The sequence below is a fragment of the Triticum urartu genome, chromosome 1A (assembly GCF_056163025.1).
Source record: "Triticum urartu cultivar PI428250 chromosome 1A, HENAU_Tu73, whole genome shotgun sequence".
In the NCBI taxonomy this organism is placed as follows: Eukaryota; Viridiplantae; Streptophyta; class Magnoliopsida; order Poales; family Poaceae; genus Triticum; species Triticum urartu.
The window spans coordinates 374,450,418-374,467,828 of record NC_141873.1 but is presented as its reverse complement, the minus strand read 5'-3'; the positions used below and the strand labels follow the sequence as shown (position 1 = coordinate 374,467,828).

At 45.1% G+C, this 17,411-nt stretch overlaps 1 pseudogene; it reads right to left on the bottom strand.

Moving 5' to 3' along the window:
- Window positions 1-3,458: 3,458 nt before the first annotated feature.
- LOC147991300 (uncharacterized) lies at window positions 3,459-7,067 on the bottom strand (annotated as a pseudogene).
- Between the last annotated feature and the right edge of the window lie 10,344 nt (window positions 7,068-17,411).

The window sequence follows — 17,411 nt, the reverse complement described above, 5'->3', positions numbered from 1 at the left end:
AGCCGTGCCTTCCATAGCCCTGATTGGACACACATGCTTGCTAAGCCATCACATTTCATCACCAAAGTAACTCATGTCCCATGGCTCTTGCCCTGTCTGCATCTGTTGAGTGGGTTCCCCATGTCTCACAAGCTTAATTAGGCTCAGATGTTCTAATCTTCTAAGGTGCATGTGCTGTAGGAGTGCTCACTAGGAAGTTTAGCGGTCTGGAATCCACTATGGCATGCATTTGGAGGCTCTGCCAGTAAGCCATGGTTGGTGTTATATAGCTGAAGCACCAATGCCGAACCTGATCAGAGCTGAGCTCGTCTTAATTTCTCCCTACCAAAACAGTTGGACCAATCAGAACCTTGCGTCATTGCGTGCTTGTCATAGTTAGAGCTGTGGTACGAGTATAATGACTCAAAAGTACATACCTCACCAAACCTAATAGATAAGTGTTTTCACTCTTATATATATATATATATATATATATATATGGTCGCGCTATTCGTCACCCTGGGTGAGGAATAGTTATTCTTCACCCCCTCTATTTTACCATCAATACCCCGTAATTTTACGTTCCGTAACTTTTTCTTTATTTTCGACGCAAAAAGACACCGTAAGAAAATATATAATCGTTGTAAAAAATATTTTATGTTATGTAAAATTACAAACATAAAAACATAGTGTAAAATACACATAAACTGCAAATTTTCTTGTCTTATGATCTATATTTTTATTTTCTTATACCAAATTTTACGTAATGAATCAATAGGAATGTAACTATTTAAATTGCAAACGTAATTTAATTATGAAATTATCGTAAAATTACCTCGGATAAAAAATAACTTATTCTGCACCCTGGGTAATGAATAGTAACACTATATATATAGGGTTACGCTATTCTAAGCGTGAGTGTAGAATAGCTTATTCTACACCCAGTAACGCTATGTACAAAATCTAGTAAAACACTGTATAAAATGTAGTAATTTTGAAATAATTTTTTTACTATCCAAGTTTTGAATTTACTACACTGTTAAAAAATTACTATATTTTATATGCTACATTACTATATTTTGTATAGATCATTACTAGAGGGTGTAGAATAAGCTATTCTATACTCACGCTTAATTTAGCATTACTATTGAATAAAAACACAAGGGGATATGGATTAGATCACGCATTGCTGCCAGCGCCAGCTCTATACATAGCTGTAGATCTCGATATACTGGTTGCTGCCAATATAATTTCTTATTCAGATATCAAATATTCTGATGAGGAATCGTATGGTCATGCATATTTCTGCCAAAAGTGTGAATTGCAGAAAATATCGACATTGAAGGCTAGGTTTGTAGAAACCACACTTCTACAGTTTTGTGTTTAAAATCATTAATTCTGAGGCTAATTTTTTGCAAAAAACACTAGTCGCCCACTTAGGCCGATTTAAGCACGATTATGACAGATGGGTCCCGCTAAACAGGGTGATGTGGCAAAAAACAGTCAATTACATGCGGATATAATTTTATTTTGTAAAAGGACCCCTGAAAGAAAAGCAATCGGGTCCTCCATCTCCCCTCGGTCCGGTGGTGGACGCCGGCGGCCACTCCCTCCCCGTGCATGGCCGGCTGCTCCATCGGCAGGGCACAGGTAGGTCCGCGCGTGGTCGGGGATAGGCAAGACGGCGAGGATCCGGCAGGAGCACGACGACGACGGGACAACGGAGCTGCAGCGGCAGCGCTTAAGCAACAGGCGGCCATGGATGAGCTTGACGGCGTGGCTCCTGCTGGAGCACGACGAGGGCGGAACGCATCAGATGGGAGAGATAGGGGAGGGCACCGGCGGCAGCGGAGCTCAGCGTCGAGGGTCTCCGGGCTGCGCAGCAGCGAGGTGCAGGGGGATGCGCAGTAGAGGCGCTGCTCGTGGCCCGGCGGCCTCGGCTCGCATCGCATGCCTGCGAGCTCGAGCGCGCCGGCGGCGGCGGAGCTCACCGTCGAGAGTTGCCGGTCTGCGCGGCAGCGAGATGCAGCGGTAAGCGGTGGAGCTGCTGCTCGGCGGCCTCGACCCGCGCACCTGCGAGCTCGAGCGCACCGCCGGCGGAGCTCACTGCTGGTCCTACGGAGGGCTAATTCTGAGGCGGGGTCGCCGGGATGTGGAGCTCGCTGGTGCTCCTAACCTTCCTCTTTCTTTGTCTTTTTTTTCTTAAAAAAACGACCTTTTCCTTTTTGGCTTTTTTATAGTTTAGTCTATGTGATTCTATCTATTTGCTATCCATTATGTTGTGTCACGTCACCCTGTCCAGCGGGACCCGCCAGTCATAATCGTGCTCAAACCGGCCTAAGCCGGTGACTAGTGTTTTTGCAAAAAAAGAAAAATAGCCTCAGAATTAGTGGTTTTTGATACAAAACTGTAGAAGTGTGGTTTCTGTAACCCTAACCGTCAATGTCGATGTTTTCTGCAATTCACTTATCAGACTCGCAAGGAGTTGGCGATATTGACCATTCCTTGGCCTCGCTTTTGCTTCCATATGGAATGTGCCGACAGACACTACACCTGGAGAGGGCCTAAGCATTGCACCTATCGCTTGCATACAATAATATAAATCTAGACTTAACACATGTATTTCTATTAAAGCCGAGTAAATTCTCTCAGAAGTGTGAAGATGACATTTAAGGCATGGTTCATAGTTAGCTGCACATTCCTAAACATTTAGGACCATCTCATTTCAGTCTGCTAAATGCTAACCAATAAGAGCCCTACAAAATTCCACATGTGCGTTATCTACTTCAATAATTAGTCCCCCGCATTTTTACCAAAACAATGATCCATCTTTATAACGATATAATTGGGGATGCATACTCGAAAGATGTCTAGTCCCGATCCAAGTATCCTCATGCAATCTAATTGATTCACCATTCCCCATTCTTTTTTTATTTTTTTTATTTTTTTAGAAATGAAGGAGGACCCCCAGCCTCTGCATCTGAACGATGCATGCAGTCACTTTATTAATTATTCACACAAGACCTTACAAAGTCATACAACAGTAAAATTGAAGCCACCATCTAGGCAACAAAAGTGTTGCTATTCCTATCCAATTGATGAAGGGATGCTGATAGTCTGGGCCTAGTACCAAACAGACCTCGCAGCCAAACCTAACATCTAAGACATGAGGTCCCAACCAGGACGTCTGCCGGGTATGGGCACCTACCAGTCTGGCGTGCTCCTCAACCAGGACACCTGCCGGGTATGAGGCCGCCGCAGCCACCTGCCACCAATCCATCTTCAGAGTTGTACTGCTGCATAAACCTTGCCCGGTCTAGCTGCCGCCGACGCCACCACAACGCGAGACATCGTTGACCTCCTGCGCGAGTCCATCATCGCACATCAGACGCCTAATCTCCAGAGCGCCATGCCATCGAGATCCGACACCATCAAAGTGTGTGATGAAGCACCGCTCCTCCTCTTGTCACCACCAGCCATCACTTGCTCCAAAACAATGCCCCCATGAGGGAAGACGCTACTAAGAACGCCATCATCGTCCGATCCGGGAGACCCAGATCTAGGGTTTTCCCCGGAGCATCCCGAGCCTGATGACGCCAACTGCAACAATGATGCCTCGACAAGGAAACGACATCAAAGATGCCGCAATCGTCCGCCATGACCATAGTCGGCGCGATTTTCATCGGCAGTTGCGCCACCGGGCGTACACCGCAGGCCTCGCTGGTTCCTTCAACCGTAGCAAACTCCAAAACGATGCCCTGAAGAGGGACTACGGCACAAAAGCACCGCCATCGCTCAATCCCATGAAGATCTAGGGTTTCCCCTGGAGTTGCCTGGGTTGTCAAGGACCAGACAAAGATGGAATCCCGCAGATCCGTCCAGCTGCCAACATGTCGCACTCGCCATCGCGCCGACCATGACCGGAGACCAAGCTCGTGCCTGGGCCCAGATCCGGCCGCGCCGCCGCCGATCTGGTCACACCGCTGCCGTCCCTGGCGACCATGGCGCCCTAGATCTTGAAGCCGCTTGCCATGGGGAATGGGATCGCCGGAGCGCCGCTAGCCCTCGTTGTGACGTCCGGCCACACGTCACGCTCCGGCTCGGGGGTGCCGGCCCGCGCCAGCTCCTCACGAGCGGGAGGCCACCTAGTCCCCGCCGCCGCCGGCGACGGCAAGGCTTTGCCTGGCCGCGCCCTCGGGCGACGGCGAGGGTGGAGGAGGACGAGAGGGGGAGCCGGGAGCGACGGGATCTGGGGGCCTCCCAGCCGCCGCACGAGGGCGACTCGGGAGGACGTGCGGCCGGACATTGGTTTGGCTTTAATCAATGTGAGTGATTTTCGCACCGAAATACTTATTATGTAAGAGAGATTGTCACACTAATAAAGCATATATTATTAAGTTCTAGACCATGGACCGCGAGGCCACCCTAGTATTTTGGGGTACATAAGATCTCCCTGCATGATAGCTGGTAATTTCTCTTATGTTGATTCGACTGCCAGAAGAATTGTGTGCGATAATAATCGAGCCTCCGCTCGACCCCCTTGGACATCTCCAAAAAGATCATAAATATGGAGACTAGTCATAACCGAGTTAATCAAGACCAGGCACCATCATATGAAATAGTTTTGGATCGTCAACTGCTAATACGTTTCTCAAAGAGCTGAGACAGACAGAGGTCATGGGATGACATACTGAGATGGGTGGAGAGCAAGGTTGGGGGTGAGGGAGGAGGTTAGGGTGTTGGTGTGAGAGCGGTGACTAGCAAGTTTGGGTGAACTTCAACACCGAACTGATGAATGATGTCTTGCAAGTGCACATGGCTAACTTTAGCTACTTTCGAAGTAAGAGTATCAATCCCACGAAGAGCTAAGGAAGGGTCGTTTGCCTCATGTAGAGGTTTGTTTTGTTGTGCCTAGAAGTTGTTTCTTGATCCCAAGCGAGAGTGTTGTGATAATGAAATGTTGTAGGAGTGTTTGTGAGCGAAAGAATTAGAGTGCGCAGTTATCGTAAAAATAATGAGAAGAGTGAGTGTATTAAGGAAACTGTAACAAGGATGAACGTGTTCTTGAGGGTTCTGGATTCCCCGCTAGTGTATAATGAGAGTGAATGATGAATATTTCATCATTGTGATATTTGTTTATGTCAGGGCAGAGCCAATAATAAGGGTCTTCCCATGGATGTAGCATAAAGCATATTATTCATTGTTATTCCCTTACCAAAGGTCCGCTAATTAAAGAGAGAGGAAGCTTATGTCACCGTCGTACTCTAACCCCGCTATGCAATGACATTAATATACTTTACGCCCTCATAGGGAAAATATTGTGTATTCAATGTTTGCACAACATTATGAAGAAGATTATCACGACCATATCACATAGATCAAATATATTACTGCATTCAAATCATGTAACAAGTAGGGTTCCATATCCCCGAGAACTAGGGAAATAACTCAGAAAATGGAGCACAAGATATAGACGAGATATCCGTATGAATATTACGACTAAAAGTAATCCCCATACAAATCCACAATGAGTTCAGAGATTACTACAAGATGGATGAGAGAGTCAACGGTGATGGCGTGTATGACAATGGAGGTGAAGGATCTTGATGGTGTGGCCTCCGTGCTCAAGTTATTGGTATGGTTGATGCCCTCTTGTCAATCACCCCTCTGGATCCCTCTCGGAGTGGGGTTTCCGTTACTATTTTGTGTAGCCTCTCCATTCGTCAGATCGAGTTGCACGGGGTAAAGAATGTTTGACGAAGCGCTGATGATGGTGCGTGGTACGATCGGTCATTACAACAGTTGTCTTCTCCTCTGGAAAGGCATATGTGACGCCCCGAGACCGATGTGCCAGGTGTCCTCCAGTTATTCGCTGTTATTGCTTTATCATTTGCTTGCGTGTCGCATCTTGTCATGTCATCATGTGCATTACATCATCATGTTTTCAAAACTTGCATCCGTCCCGGCCTCCTCGTTCCTTCCGTTGTTCGTTCTGAGTCCAGGCACACTCGCACGCGCCCGCGGCATGTCCGAAATAGTATTTTATAAGTGGCCGGAAAATGTTCTCGGAATGGGATGAAAGTTGGCGTGTGGTCTTATTATAGTGTGAGTAGACCGCCTGCCAAGTTTCATCGCATTCGGAGTCCGTTTGACGCCCCAACGGATAAATATAGCGACAATAGTAGCCGGTCTAACGTCGAACGTTTTCGGTCTCCGGAAACAGTCGTCGGGTCTCCCTCTCTCCCCTTATCTCAGCTCGAGACCTTCTACACAACCCACCTAGTCCATCCTCCTTCCCCTCTTCGCTTCCGGAGTTGTCCGATGCGATCGCACGGTCCGAAACCCTCTCTGCTCAGTGCATCAACCCCCCCCTCGCGCGCGCGTCCGATAACTGTCCCGGACCCGACCCGAACAGTTGTCACCGTTGAACTCAGATCATCCCCAAACATCTACAAAACGTCTCTGTTTTGTTAATTGGACTCCCTAGCTATTTTATTCGCGACCGTCCGATTAAGATCGGAGGGACCTAATGCCCCTAAACTTAGCCTTTCTTGCTATATATAGACCAAACTCTAGCCTAACCCTAAAATCTAGGAGATGTGTCCCGTCGCCCGCCGCCGCTTTCCAAACCCCCCTCGGGATCTTCCCTTGCCGATCCACCCAACCAGCGCCCGAGCCTCCACCTCTCGATCCTCTCCAGATCCATCCACCAACCAGCGCGCCTCCTACCCCGAGCTCCTCTTGTGCTCCTCCCATGGCGCCCTCGTCCTGAGCACCTTGACCCCTCCGCTACGTCCTCGCCACCCGTTGGGGCAGGCCAATAGCTCCACCACGCCCGCCCCATCTCTCCTTCCTTCACCTGCCTCCTTCTGCTTTCTCCTCTGCTCCTCACTTCCCCTCTCTGTCCCTCACAGGAACACCCAGCCGGAGCCCCCGCAACCTCACGCCGCGAGCTCCTCGACGCCGGCGTGCCCCATCTCGGCCCAGAGCCGGTGGACCTCGAGTCCCTCGACCGGTTCCCTCCTACCTCGTCGCCGGACCCACGGCATGGCCGCCGCCATGTTCATCGGGACGCCGCTACTTCCCATCGCCCGGATCGAGACGCTCCAGCCGCGCCAAGTCCATCTCCAGCTGCGCCAAGTCCGTCTCCAGCCGCGCCGGAGCCGCTCCTTCTCCCGCCCGCGAGCCTGCCAGCAGCCGCCGCCGTTGTCTCTGCCTTGCGCCGCTGCTCCTCTGCTTCTTTGTCGAACAGAGGGCGCCACGCCCGTATCCTTCCTGCCTCGCGAGTCTGGGCCGGCCGGCGCCAAGCCAGGCCCAGTCGGGCCAGATCTGCGCTGCCTTTGCCGGCTTTCCTCCTCACCAGCTGGGCCTCAGCCCATGGTGAGCCTCCACTGTGCCCCCCTTCTCTGTTGGGCCCTGTTCCAGATCCGGCCCGTGTAGGTTTTTTTTAGGATCTGCGATTTTAGTTATTTTCCGGAGTTTGTCAGTTTTGCAGAAATCCCCCTAAACTTCATGCATTTAATAACTTCACAACCGTGCATCGGATTAAAACAAACTTAATATGAAAAATGCTTAAAATTGTGTCTAGTTTCATAATATGTCACTTTGACCCATGTTTAAAATGTTTAAATTGTTGTTTGTGTAGATTTACTCTTATACCATGCTAAAACGGTTTAATTCATAACTAATTAACTGTAGCTCGGTTTTAATTAATCTTTATATGTAAATGGGGTAGAATTTTGCCTAGTTTAACATGGTGGCTTTACTTTGCATGTTTAATAACTCTAAAATTGTGTTTAGGGCAGAACAGTACCATAACCAAAAATATGCACATGAGGATTTTTCCGGACTTGTTGCTTGTTGTTCCGGCCTCATTTAAACTTGACTAGATTAGATAGTTTTATCATGTTTTCCCTCTTGCCATGTTTAACAACATTTAATATTGTTGGGTACATAAACGAGATCGAACTAAATAACTTATCGTGGTGTTTCGTCAATATGCAACTCTTTGCATATTGAGCTCCACTTAAGTTGTAGGATTGTTTGTGCATTTTGCCATGCCATGCTTCATTAAACCGGACATGCATCATAATTGTTTATGCATCATGCCATGCTTATGTGGTGGTTGTTTACTATGTTGTTTGCTTCTTTCCGGTGTTGCTTCTTCGGGTTGGTTCCGATAACGTCGTGTTGTGAGGATTCGTTCGACTACGTCCGTTTGTCTTCTTCATGGACTCGTTCTTATTCCTTGCGGGATTTCAGGCAAGATGACCATACCCTCAAAATCACTTCTATCTTTGCTTGCTAGATGCTCGCTCTTTTTCTATGCCTTTGCTGCGATACCTACCACTTGCTTATCATGCCTCCTATATTGTTGAACCAAGCCTCTAACCCACCTTGTCCTAGCAAACCGTTGTTTGGCTATGTTACCGCTTTGCTCAGCCCCTCTTATAGCGTTGTTAGTTGCAGGTGAAGATTGAAGTTTGTTCCTTGTTGGAACATGCAGATGTTGTTCCTTGTTGGAACATGTTTACTTGTTGGGATATCACAATATATCTTATTTAATTAATGCATCTATATACTTGGTAAAGGGTGGAAGGCTCGGCCTTATGCCTGGTGTTTTGTTCCACTCTTGCCGCCCTAGTTTCCGTCATATCGGTGTTATGTTCCCGGGTTTTGCGTTCCTTACGCGGTTGGGTAATAATGAGAACCCCTTGACAGTTCGCCTTGAATAAAACTCTTTCAGCAATGCCCAACATTGGTTTTACCATTCGTCACCTAGCCTTTTCTTTTCCCTTGGGGGTCGCGCGCCCAAGGGTCATCATTATTTTAACCCCCCCGGGCCAGTGCTCCTCTGAGTGTTGGTCCGACCGAGCAGACTGCGGGGCCACCTCGGGGCAACTTGAGATTTGGTTTTACTCGTCGGATGTCTCATCTGAGTGTGCCCTGAGAACGAGATATGTGCAGCTCCTATTGGGATTTGTCGGCACATTCGAGCGGTGTTGCTGGTTTAGTTTTACCCTGTCGAAATGTCTTGTAGAACCAGGATACCGAGTCTGATCGGAATGTCTCGGGAGGAAGTCTATTCCTTCGTTGACCGTGAGAGCTTGTCATGGGCTAAGTTGGGACACCCCTGCAGGGACTTGAACTTTCGAAAGCCGTGCCCGCGGTTATGGGCAGATGGGAATTTGTTAATGTCCGGTTGTAGATAACTCGAACCTTAACTTAATTAAAATGAGTCAACCGCGTGTGTAACCGCGATGGTCTCTTCTCGGCGGAGTCCGGGAAGTGAATACGGTGTTGGAGTTATGCTTGGCGTAGGTTGTTATAGGATCACTTCTTGATCATAGTTTTTCGCTCGTGCCTTGCCTTCTCTTCTCGCTCTCATTTGCGCATGTTAGCCACCATATATGCTAGTCGCTTGCTGCAGCTCCACCTCATACCTTTTACCTTACCCATAAGCTTAAATAGTCTTGATCGCGAGGGTGTGAGATTGCTGAGTTCCCGTGGCTCACAGATACTTCCAAAACCAGCTTGCAGGTGCCGATGAGTCCATGCAGATGACGCAACCAAGCTCAGGAGGAGCTCGATGAAGATCTTGTCCTTTGTGTTGTTTCGTTCTAGTTGATCAGTAGTGGAGCCCAGTTGGGGTCGATCGGGGACCTTGTCGCTTTTGGGGTTCTTCTTTTATTTTGGTTCCGTAGTCGGACCTTGATTGTATTTGGTTGATGTAATGCTTTATTCATGTATTTGTGTGAAGTGGCGATTGTAAGCCAACTATGTATCTTTTCCCTTATTGTATTACATGGGTTGTTTGCGAAGATTACCTCACTTGCGACATTGCTTTCAATGCGGTTATGCCTCTAAGTCATGCTTCGACACGTGGGAGATATCGTCGCATCGAGGGCGTTACAGCATAGTAGCGTAGGGTTTTCTCCTATGAATTCCTCTCTTCATGTGCAAGGTCTCGGTGGCGTTCAATCTTCAAATTTCCCAGGAAATACAGATGATTTCCAATAAATAGTCTAATACTCTTAATTCTGGTGATCTCGATGAAACCGAGTAAAACAAACAAGCAAGCAACCACGATAAAAATATAGGAAATACTATCTTTATTATGCGAAAAATAATATTTTTTCTCAAATACGTATGAGTGTGTGCATCATATATTATAGACGAAAGAGGATAAGAAGCCCCAACACCCAACATAGCATGCCTACACGTAGGATCATGCCAACTCCACCTCAAGGAAACGTAGATAAATTACTCGCCACTCTCCCACCTGGATGCCACGACAAAGAAATCGTTTAACACCCCGCTCACTAAACCAGCTGCACTCCAAACTACACTCTCACTCACAATACGGCGGAGGACTTGCTATAGGGCCCTCACGTTGTGCAAAAAAATTAATAAAATAATATTATGCAAAATAATAAAATATGGTGCGAAATGAACTCATCAATGCGCGATGATTAGGGCTGAGGAGGGGTCCTCATGTTGTTGCCTCTCTCATGGTATGATTTTAAAGTTCAAGTTTGACTGATCTAATATGTTTGTGTACTACTTTCTCCGTTCCAAATTACTCGTCGCAGCAATAAATGTATCTAGAACTAAAATACATGTAGATACATCCATACTTGCGACAAGTAATTCGGAACAGAGAAAGTAGATACGTTGGATACTTATAGGACCCGATAGGCCCGATTACAGTAGAAAAGGAACTATCTGTACTAGGCAGCCCCAGCCCCTACTAACCTGAACTGAGTTGTTCAAGCAAAAAACTATGACAGTGGTGGGACCACCGATGGGAAAAGAAGCAAAAGGGAACTTGCAGTTCTCTACAATGCTCTATTTATAAGCGTGATAGAGAGGGAGTAGAGTGAGAATTCATTGACACGAACCTGAAGATTTGCAGACATGGCAACTAAGATGTTTAGTAGAGCAGGAGGGATAGGTAATGCTGGGACATAGATTGCCACTAGCTGATGAGAGGGAGGTGTGGTGCGATAGTTATGATCTACTGATGGTCATTCATGCTCTACTATGTAGTTGTACTATCGATATCGAACATAATGGGATCAATGTTATGTGACCTTATATTGTCTTTTCTTATCTATCGCGGCAGGTTACCGTAAGAGCCTCTATAGATTTTCTTAATTAAAAACCCATTCACAAAAAACTTATGAAAACTGGTCCAAAAAAAATCTCACTACCGAGTGTAAAATTAGGGTGAGAACTGCAATTAAGGCTTTATAACGATGCAATTGTATATGCTTAACATACCGACATATTTTTTTAGAAGTGGCTGACATCATTGGTCCAAATTCGTATATAAAGGATTATTTTATTATACAATGGTGCATAGATGAATTATAAGAGAATAAAGAATCATTACAATCTTGCCGCACTAGATTGAACACATGGGTGAGGGCTGAGTGTTGTAACACACCACCACACACCCCTTCTCTACTAAACGTAGCTAATCCATCCACAACTTCCTTAGCGATCCTATTATTATTTTCAACTTTCAAACCTAGAAACTGCTCCAATAGTTGAACCGAATCCTTGGCAATCCCCACTAGCTAGTGGTTGAGCGACAGTTACAAGTTTGGGCGTGCCAGGCCAGAACAAGAGCAGAAAAAAGAACAGAGCGAGGTTGGTTTGGCAGTCTCGTTCGTTTTTCTTCATCTCAGGGTTTTGCACCAAGGTAGCTCTGCGCTATTGCTGCTAGCACGGACTTCGAGTTCTCGCATGTGTCTAGCTCCTTCACGATCTACCCTTTCATTAAAGAAAAACAGTGAACATTAAACCAAAAGTGTCGACGTTACCCAAATTAAAAATATGTTGTCATAAGGCCATATTGCAAATGAAAAGAAATCATCTCAAAAAATAATTCATGCCATGTAACTGAACTAGGTGTTGTTCGGACACCATCGGGCCTAAGTGCAAGACGAGAAGAAGAAGGGAAGAGAAGGAAATAATTAAGCATATAGGTTACAAGAAAGTACATAATTAAGCATATATGTTTGCGATATTCCCCTTTTCTTTCTAAGAAATATATGCTCTATGTTAATATCAACATTGATGAGTTGTACTCCTTTTTCTGAAAGAAGTTTTTTAAACTAGTTCTTTGTAAATTGCTGGTCTTGTGAGTGGCCACAAAGGCCAGATCTGTATTAGTACTCGTAAAGTGCAAGTTGGGGTAGCAATGAACTGCAATTGTACTAAAGGTAGTAAGTGATGCAATATTTTACCACTGGCCATAAATAATTGGCCCCGTTGCACCATTTCTTCAGTGCTATCTAAAATATGTGTATCCTCATTGTTAGACTATATGGAGTACCGTGAAGTAGGTGTATTCCTTTAGTTGCTTTGCTCACATGGTTTTAATGCAGTATAGAGCAACGTTATAGTTGCCTATATATAGACTTCAGAACACTACAACCTTGTTTACTAGCATGACCTATCTATTGCTAAATATGCGGAGTTTAAGAGCTAGATAGTGAGAGAGGAAGAGGAAGAGAGAATCTCTAAGAGCAGTGGGAATAGGATCATGGAGGAAAGCCTAGAGGCCACTTTCTCCTCCTGTGTCAGAGCCAAGGTAGAGATTTGCTTTGTGTTTTCCTGATGCCTTCTATTCCTATCGATCTTAGTTACTCCTTCCTCTTCCTCTCGCTTGCCAAATATTTTAGGGGATAATATAGAATGTACAAACACATAGGATGTTTTAGATGATAAAGGGGTGGAAATGAGTTGGGAAGAGGAAGAAAAGAGGTCCTGAGAGCAGTGGTCATAGTCTCATGGAAACATGGAGGAAAGCCGAAATACGTCTTGCCTCCAGAAACAGGGGCTGAGATTTGTTTCGCATATTTTCCCGATGCTTTTCATGTTTATCATATGATCCTTCCTCTTCCTTTGGAGTTGCACGATATTAGTTTTAGAGACAGCAAAAAAAAAACATCCAATCATATATTTAGACAAATATGGCTTTGTGCGTGAGTCAGGAAGAGAAAAAATTGAGACGAGCACTGACTATCGGAACAGAGGAAAGCATAAAACTTTTCTTCTAAAACTACAATGAGATATTGTTTTATTTTCTATTTTCTCAATGCCTCATGTGCCTATTGTTCCTTCTTAGACAGCTAGTGTACATAGTAGAGATTGGATGGCCTCTTTGAACGCTGTGGCTAGCACATCTTCTGATGCAAGTGACTAAAGTGAGCATTACTAAACAAAAGTGTTCACGTCGCCCCAAGTGGCAAATTTGTTGTCACAAGGCCATTGCACAAGAAATAAAACCATCCAAAAAATGAATTCATGTCTTGTAATTGAAACTGGTGTTGTTCGAACCCCGTCGGACCAAGGAGTAGAAGAAGGGGGAAAAGGAAATTATTAAACAATTAGGTTAGAATAGAAGGAAATGATTAAGCATATAGGTTATCTTCCTTTATTGCACAAGGCATTCCTGATGTATCATGAATGTTACTTTGAAACTGCACCTGTTACAACTTACAAGGGTTGTGCTCCAAGATATGGTGAGTTGCATCTACTCCTATTCTAAAAGGAACATTTAAAATAGCTAATTGTAAACTGCTGACCTTGTGAATGATCACCGAGGCAGATCTGTATTACTCTGTAAGTACCAAGTTTTTTTCTTGAGTGGATGAAAGTACCAAATTGGTGTTACAATGATCAGAAACTGAACAAAAAGATCGTGCATCCTCATTGAATGACTAATGTTTATCCTGGCCATGTACTCTCATTTTGTGTTTTCCAAAGAGAAGATATAATTTGACAAGAAAACACCATCATGTTTTGTTTCACCTGGCTGAGATCGATCAATAATTAGCGCGGCTGTCAAAGTCCACAATCTGATCAATCAGTCTGACTAGGACGCCACCCAGCAGTGATTCCATCGACTGACTAGCTAGGGATATGTTCTTCCTGTTCGTAGGGTGGGTTAATTACTTTGCTGCAAAAGAACGGAATAGTAGCTTAGATGATCGGGGTACTCCCTCCTTGCTAAGAAATGTATAAACAGTTACGATGTCTTTTTATATCTATGAATCAAAAACATTTACCATGTCAAATATATACCATATAAAAATTATTATTTCGTTACAAATCTATGACATTGATTTGTTATGCCCTTGTAATATAAAATTTTCTACGAATCTTGATACAAAAAAACTATATGCACTATAAATAATTTGATAAATAGGGATTATTATTTTCCATTCCAACTTTTTTCTTCTAAGAGCAGAGGAACATTTAGCCTAAGAAAGCTGGCTAGCTACCAGCAAATGGCGTTTTTACAACTTTGGACGTTACTTCTTATCTGCATTTATAAGTAAATGTTACACACAGAAAAAGTACAGTGTTAATTTATTTGGCATGATCAACCAATGGTACCGGTTTGATCCAACCAACGTAAAGGGCGCTTCTACATTTTGGTTTGGAAACATATAAATTTTTGACTGTGTATATGCTTAATTCAGTGTCCTATTTCATAACGAAGGGAAGTGGCACGGCAATAAATGCTTATTTGTGAAAAGTAAATGAATGGTAAGTGCTTATTCGCAAATAAATAAAACAAACAATAAGGCCCCGTACGGATCCTCTTCAGGAGTGAGCTTTCAAAAATAGCTGCGTGAAGCCAGCCGAACGTGCCAGCTCCGAGAAGCCTGCTTCGTGGAGAGATGGAACAGGCATGTGCAATTTTCGCGGAGAAGAGGAGCAGCGCAGCCTAGCTTCATAAAAATGAGAATTTTTTCCTGGAAATTATATTGAATGCCAGTATGCCACCCCGAAGTGCCATGCCCCGAAACATTTTCTCTCGCACAAAGTACCACACACCTCGAAATTACATGGGAATGCCACCCCGAAATGCCACAAACACGAAACAATTTCTCTATTCAGATGGAGTTTCTCGAAATTACATGGTAATGCGACCCCGAAGTATCTCACGGAGCTGCTCACGCCAGCCGAACACGTCGTTGCTCCAGCGAGAAGTTGTAAGCCAGCAAGAAGTTGGGAAGCCAACTATTTCGGGAAGCTGGCGAATTGAACTGCCGAAAGGGGGCTAAGTGTGATTCCATGTCATTATTCCACTCTATTTGGCTTCTCTGCAAATAGTGTAGCTTTTGAACTCACTTGATCGTTAATGGCGTGTGTTGCCGCACCCGTGTATTGGGAATGTTCTATAAAAGGGCTTTGCAATGTTTCGTTAAAAAATGAAGACAATTTTATCTTCTAGCACAAAATAGAAGTTCCATCATTTCAGTTGGGCTGTATGGGCCTTTCTTTTGTGCACTGCACATGCCCTCAGCCCAATCATTATGTTCTCTGGTTTGTTTACATGTCTGGCGGCGACCATGTCTGCCGGTAGTGAGACACAACACAAGCATGTCTTGCCTCAAGGGCGCACTAAATGAGTCAGTTTTGTTCTTCATTTATTTTTATTTTTATTTTTGAAACTATTATAAACACATATATTCCGAAAACATAATGTACTTATTTTTTTTAAATCCATCACAAATTTGAAAACTGTTAACGCATCGCAAATTCTTTGCAAGCCTAATTTAAAAAAATGTTCTTGACATTAAGAAAATATTCTCACGTTTCAAAAAATGTACATCACACGTTTCATAAATGTTTTATAAAATAAACAATGTTCGTGTAATTCACAAAAAAAATGTTTCTTACCATTCGAACAAATGTACATTACAATAAAAAAATGGTCATACGTTATATATGTTTATGACATATAAAAAAAGTATTATGCGATGTAGAAATATCTTTGCATAGTTTAAGAGAATGTTCAATGTCATCCAAGAAAATGTTTCGTCTGTATTTGAAATATTTTTAACACTTATTTGATACATGTATTTGACAAAAATATTAATCATGTATTTGAAATAGTATTAAAATGTAATGTATACAAAAAAGTAAATGTGTATGTAAAAAATTAGGCATCAAAACATATATTGCAAAAATGTTAATCATATATTTTAAAAATGGTAAAGTTATATAAAAATGTTCTTGATGTATACAAGAAATGTACAACATGTATGCAGAAAATAGACAAGTGCTCGAAAAAAGAAACAATAAAAAGAAGAAAGAGAAAAAAGAAAAAGAAAAACCCGATGAAATCCGAAGAAAGAAACGAACAGAACTAAAGAAATTTTGAGATGCTCTGGAATAGAGGATGGGTATTGGACGATACTGTGGTGGGCTAGTGCCAACTGGACACCCCATGATTACGCTAACTTGAAGCCAGAAAAGATAAGATAAGAGCATGTTTAATGGTATAGTCAAGAATCGGCTATATAAAGTTGGCATGTCATGTATAATTAACCTAATAGCCGCCCCTCCTCCTCACTCCCCTCCTCTCCCCTTTCTCGCCGCCGCCTGCGGCAGCCGCTGGGCAAGCCCGGGGCGCCAAGGATGGTGGCGGCAGGGCCTCGGTTGCCTTGCTTCTACGTGGGGAACCCCGGATCTGGAGCGGCGGCTCCATTGGCAAGGCACGGCCGGCTAGCAGCCGTGCGGGCAGTGGATCTGGTGTCCCGGCCGCGCGGGCGGCGGGATCCGGTGGTCGTTGGCGGCCGGCGGCGGCTTCTGCGACGGTCGGTGCGCGCTATCTGGTGCCTCCCCTCCTCCCCTGTTCGGCGTGCGGGCCAGCCTGATCGGGCCGCGCTTCCTCTTGGTCGCTGGTTTTGTACAGGATGCGTGTTGGGAAACGTAGTAATTTCAAAAAAATTCCTACGTGCACGCAAGATCATGGTGATGCATAGCAACGAGAGGGGAGAGTGTTGTCCATGTACCCTCGTAGACCGAAAGCGGAAGCATTGGCACAACGCGGTTGATGTAGTCGTACGTCTTCACGATCCGACCGATCAAGTACCGAACGCACGACACCTCCGAGTTCAGCACACGTTCAGCCCGATGACGTCCCTCGAACTCCGATCCAGCCGAGTGTTGAGGGAGAGTTTCGTCAGCACGACGGCGTGGTGACGATGATGATGTCTACCGACGCAGGGCTTCGTCTAAGCACCGCTACAGTATTATCGACGTGGACTATGGTGGAGGGGGGCACCGCACACGGCTAAAAGATCAAATCAATTGTTGTGTCTATGGGGTGCCCCCTGCCCCCGTATATAAAGGAGCAAGGGGGAGGTGCGTCCGGCCAGGAGGAGGCGTGCCAGGAGGAGTCCTCCTCCCACCGGGAGCAGGACTCCCTCCCTTCCTTGTTGGATTAGGAGAAGGGGGAAAGAGGAGGGAGAGAGGAAGGAAGGGGGGGCGCCCCCCTCTCGGCCCTGCCCTAGCCACCTCTCCTCTTCTCCACTAAGGCCCACTATGGCCCATTAAGCCCTGGGGGGTTCCGGTAACCCCTCGGTACTCCGGTAAAATCCCGATTTTACCCGGAACATTTC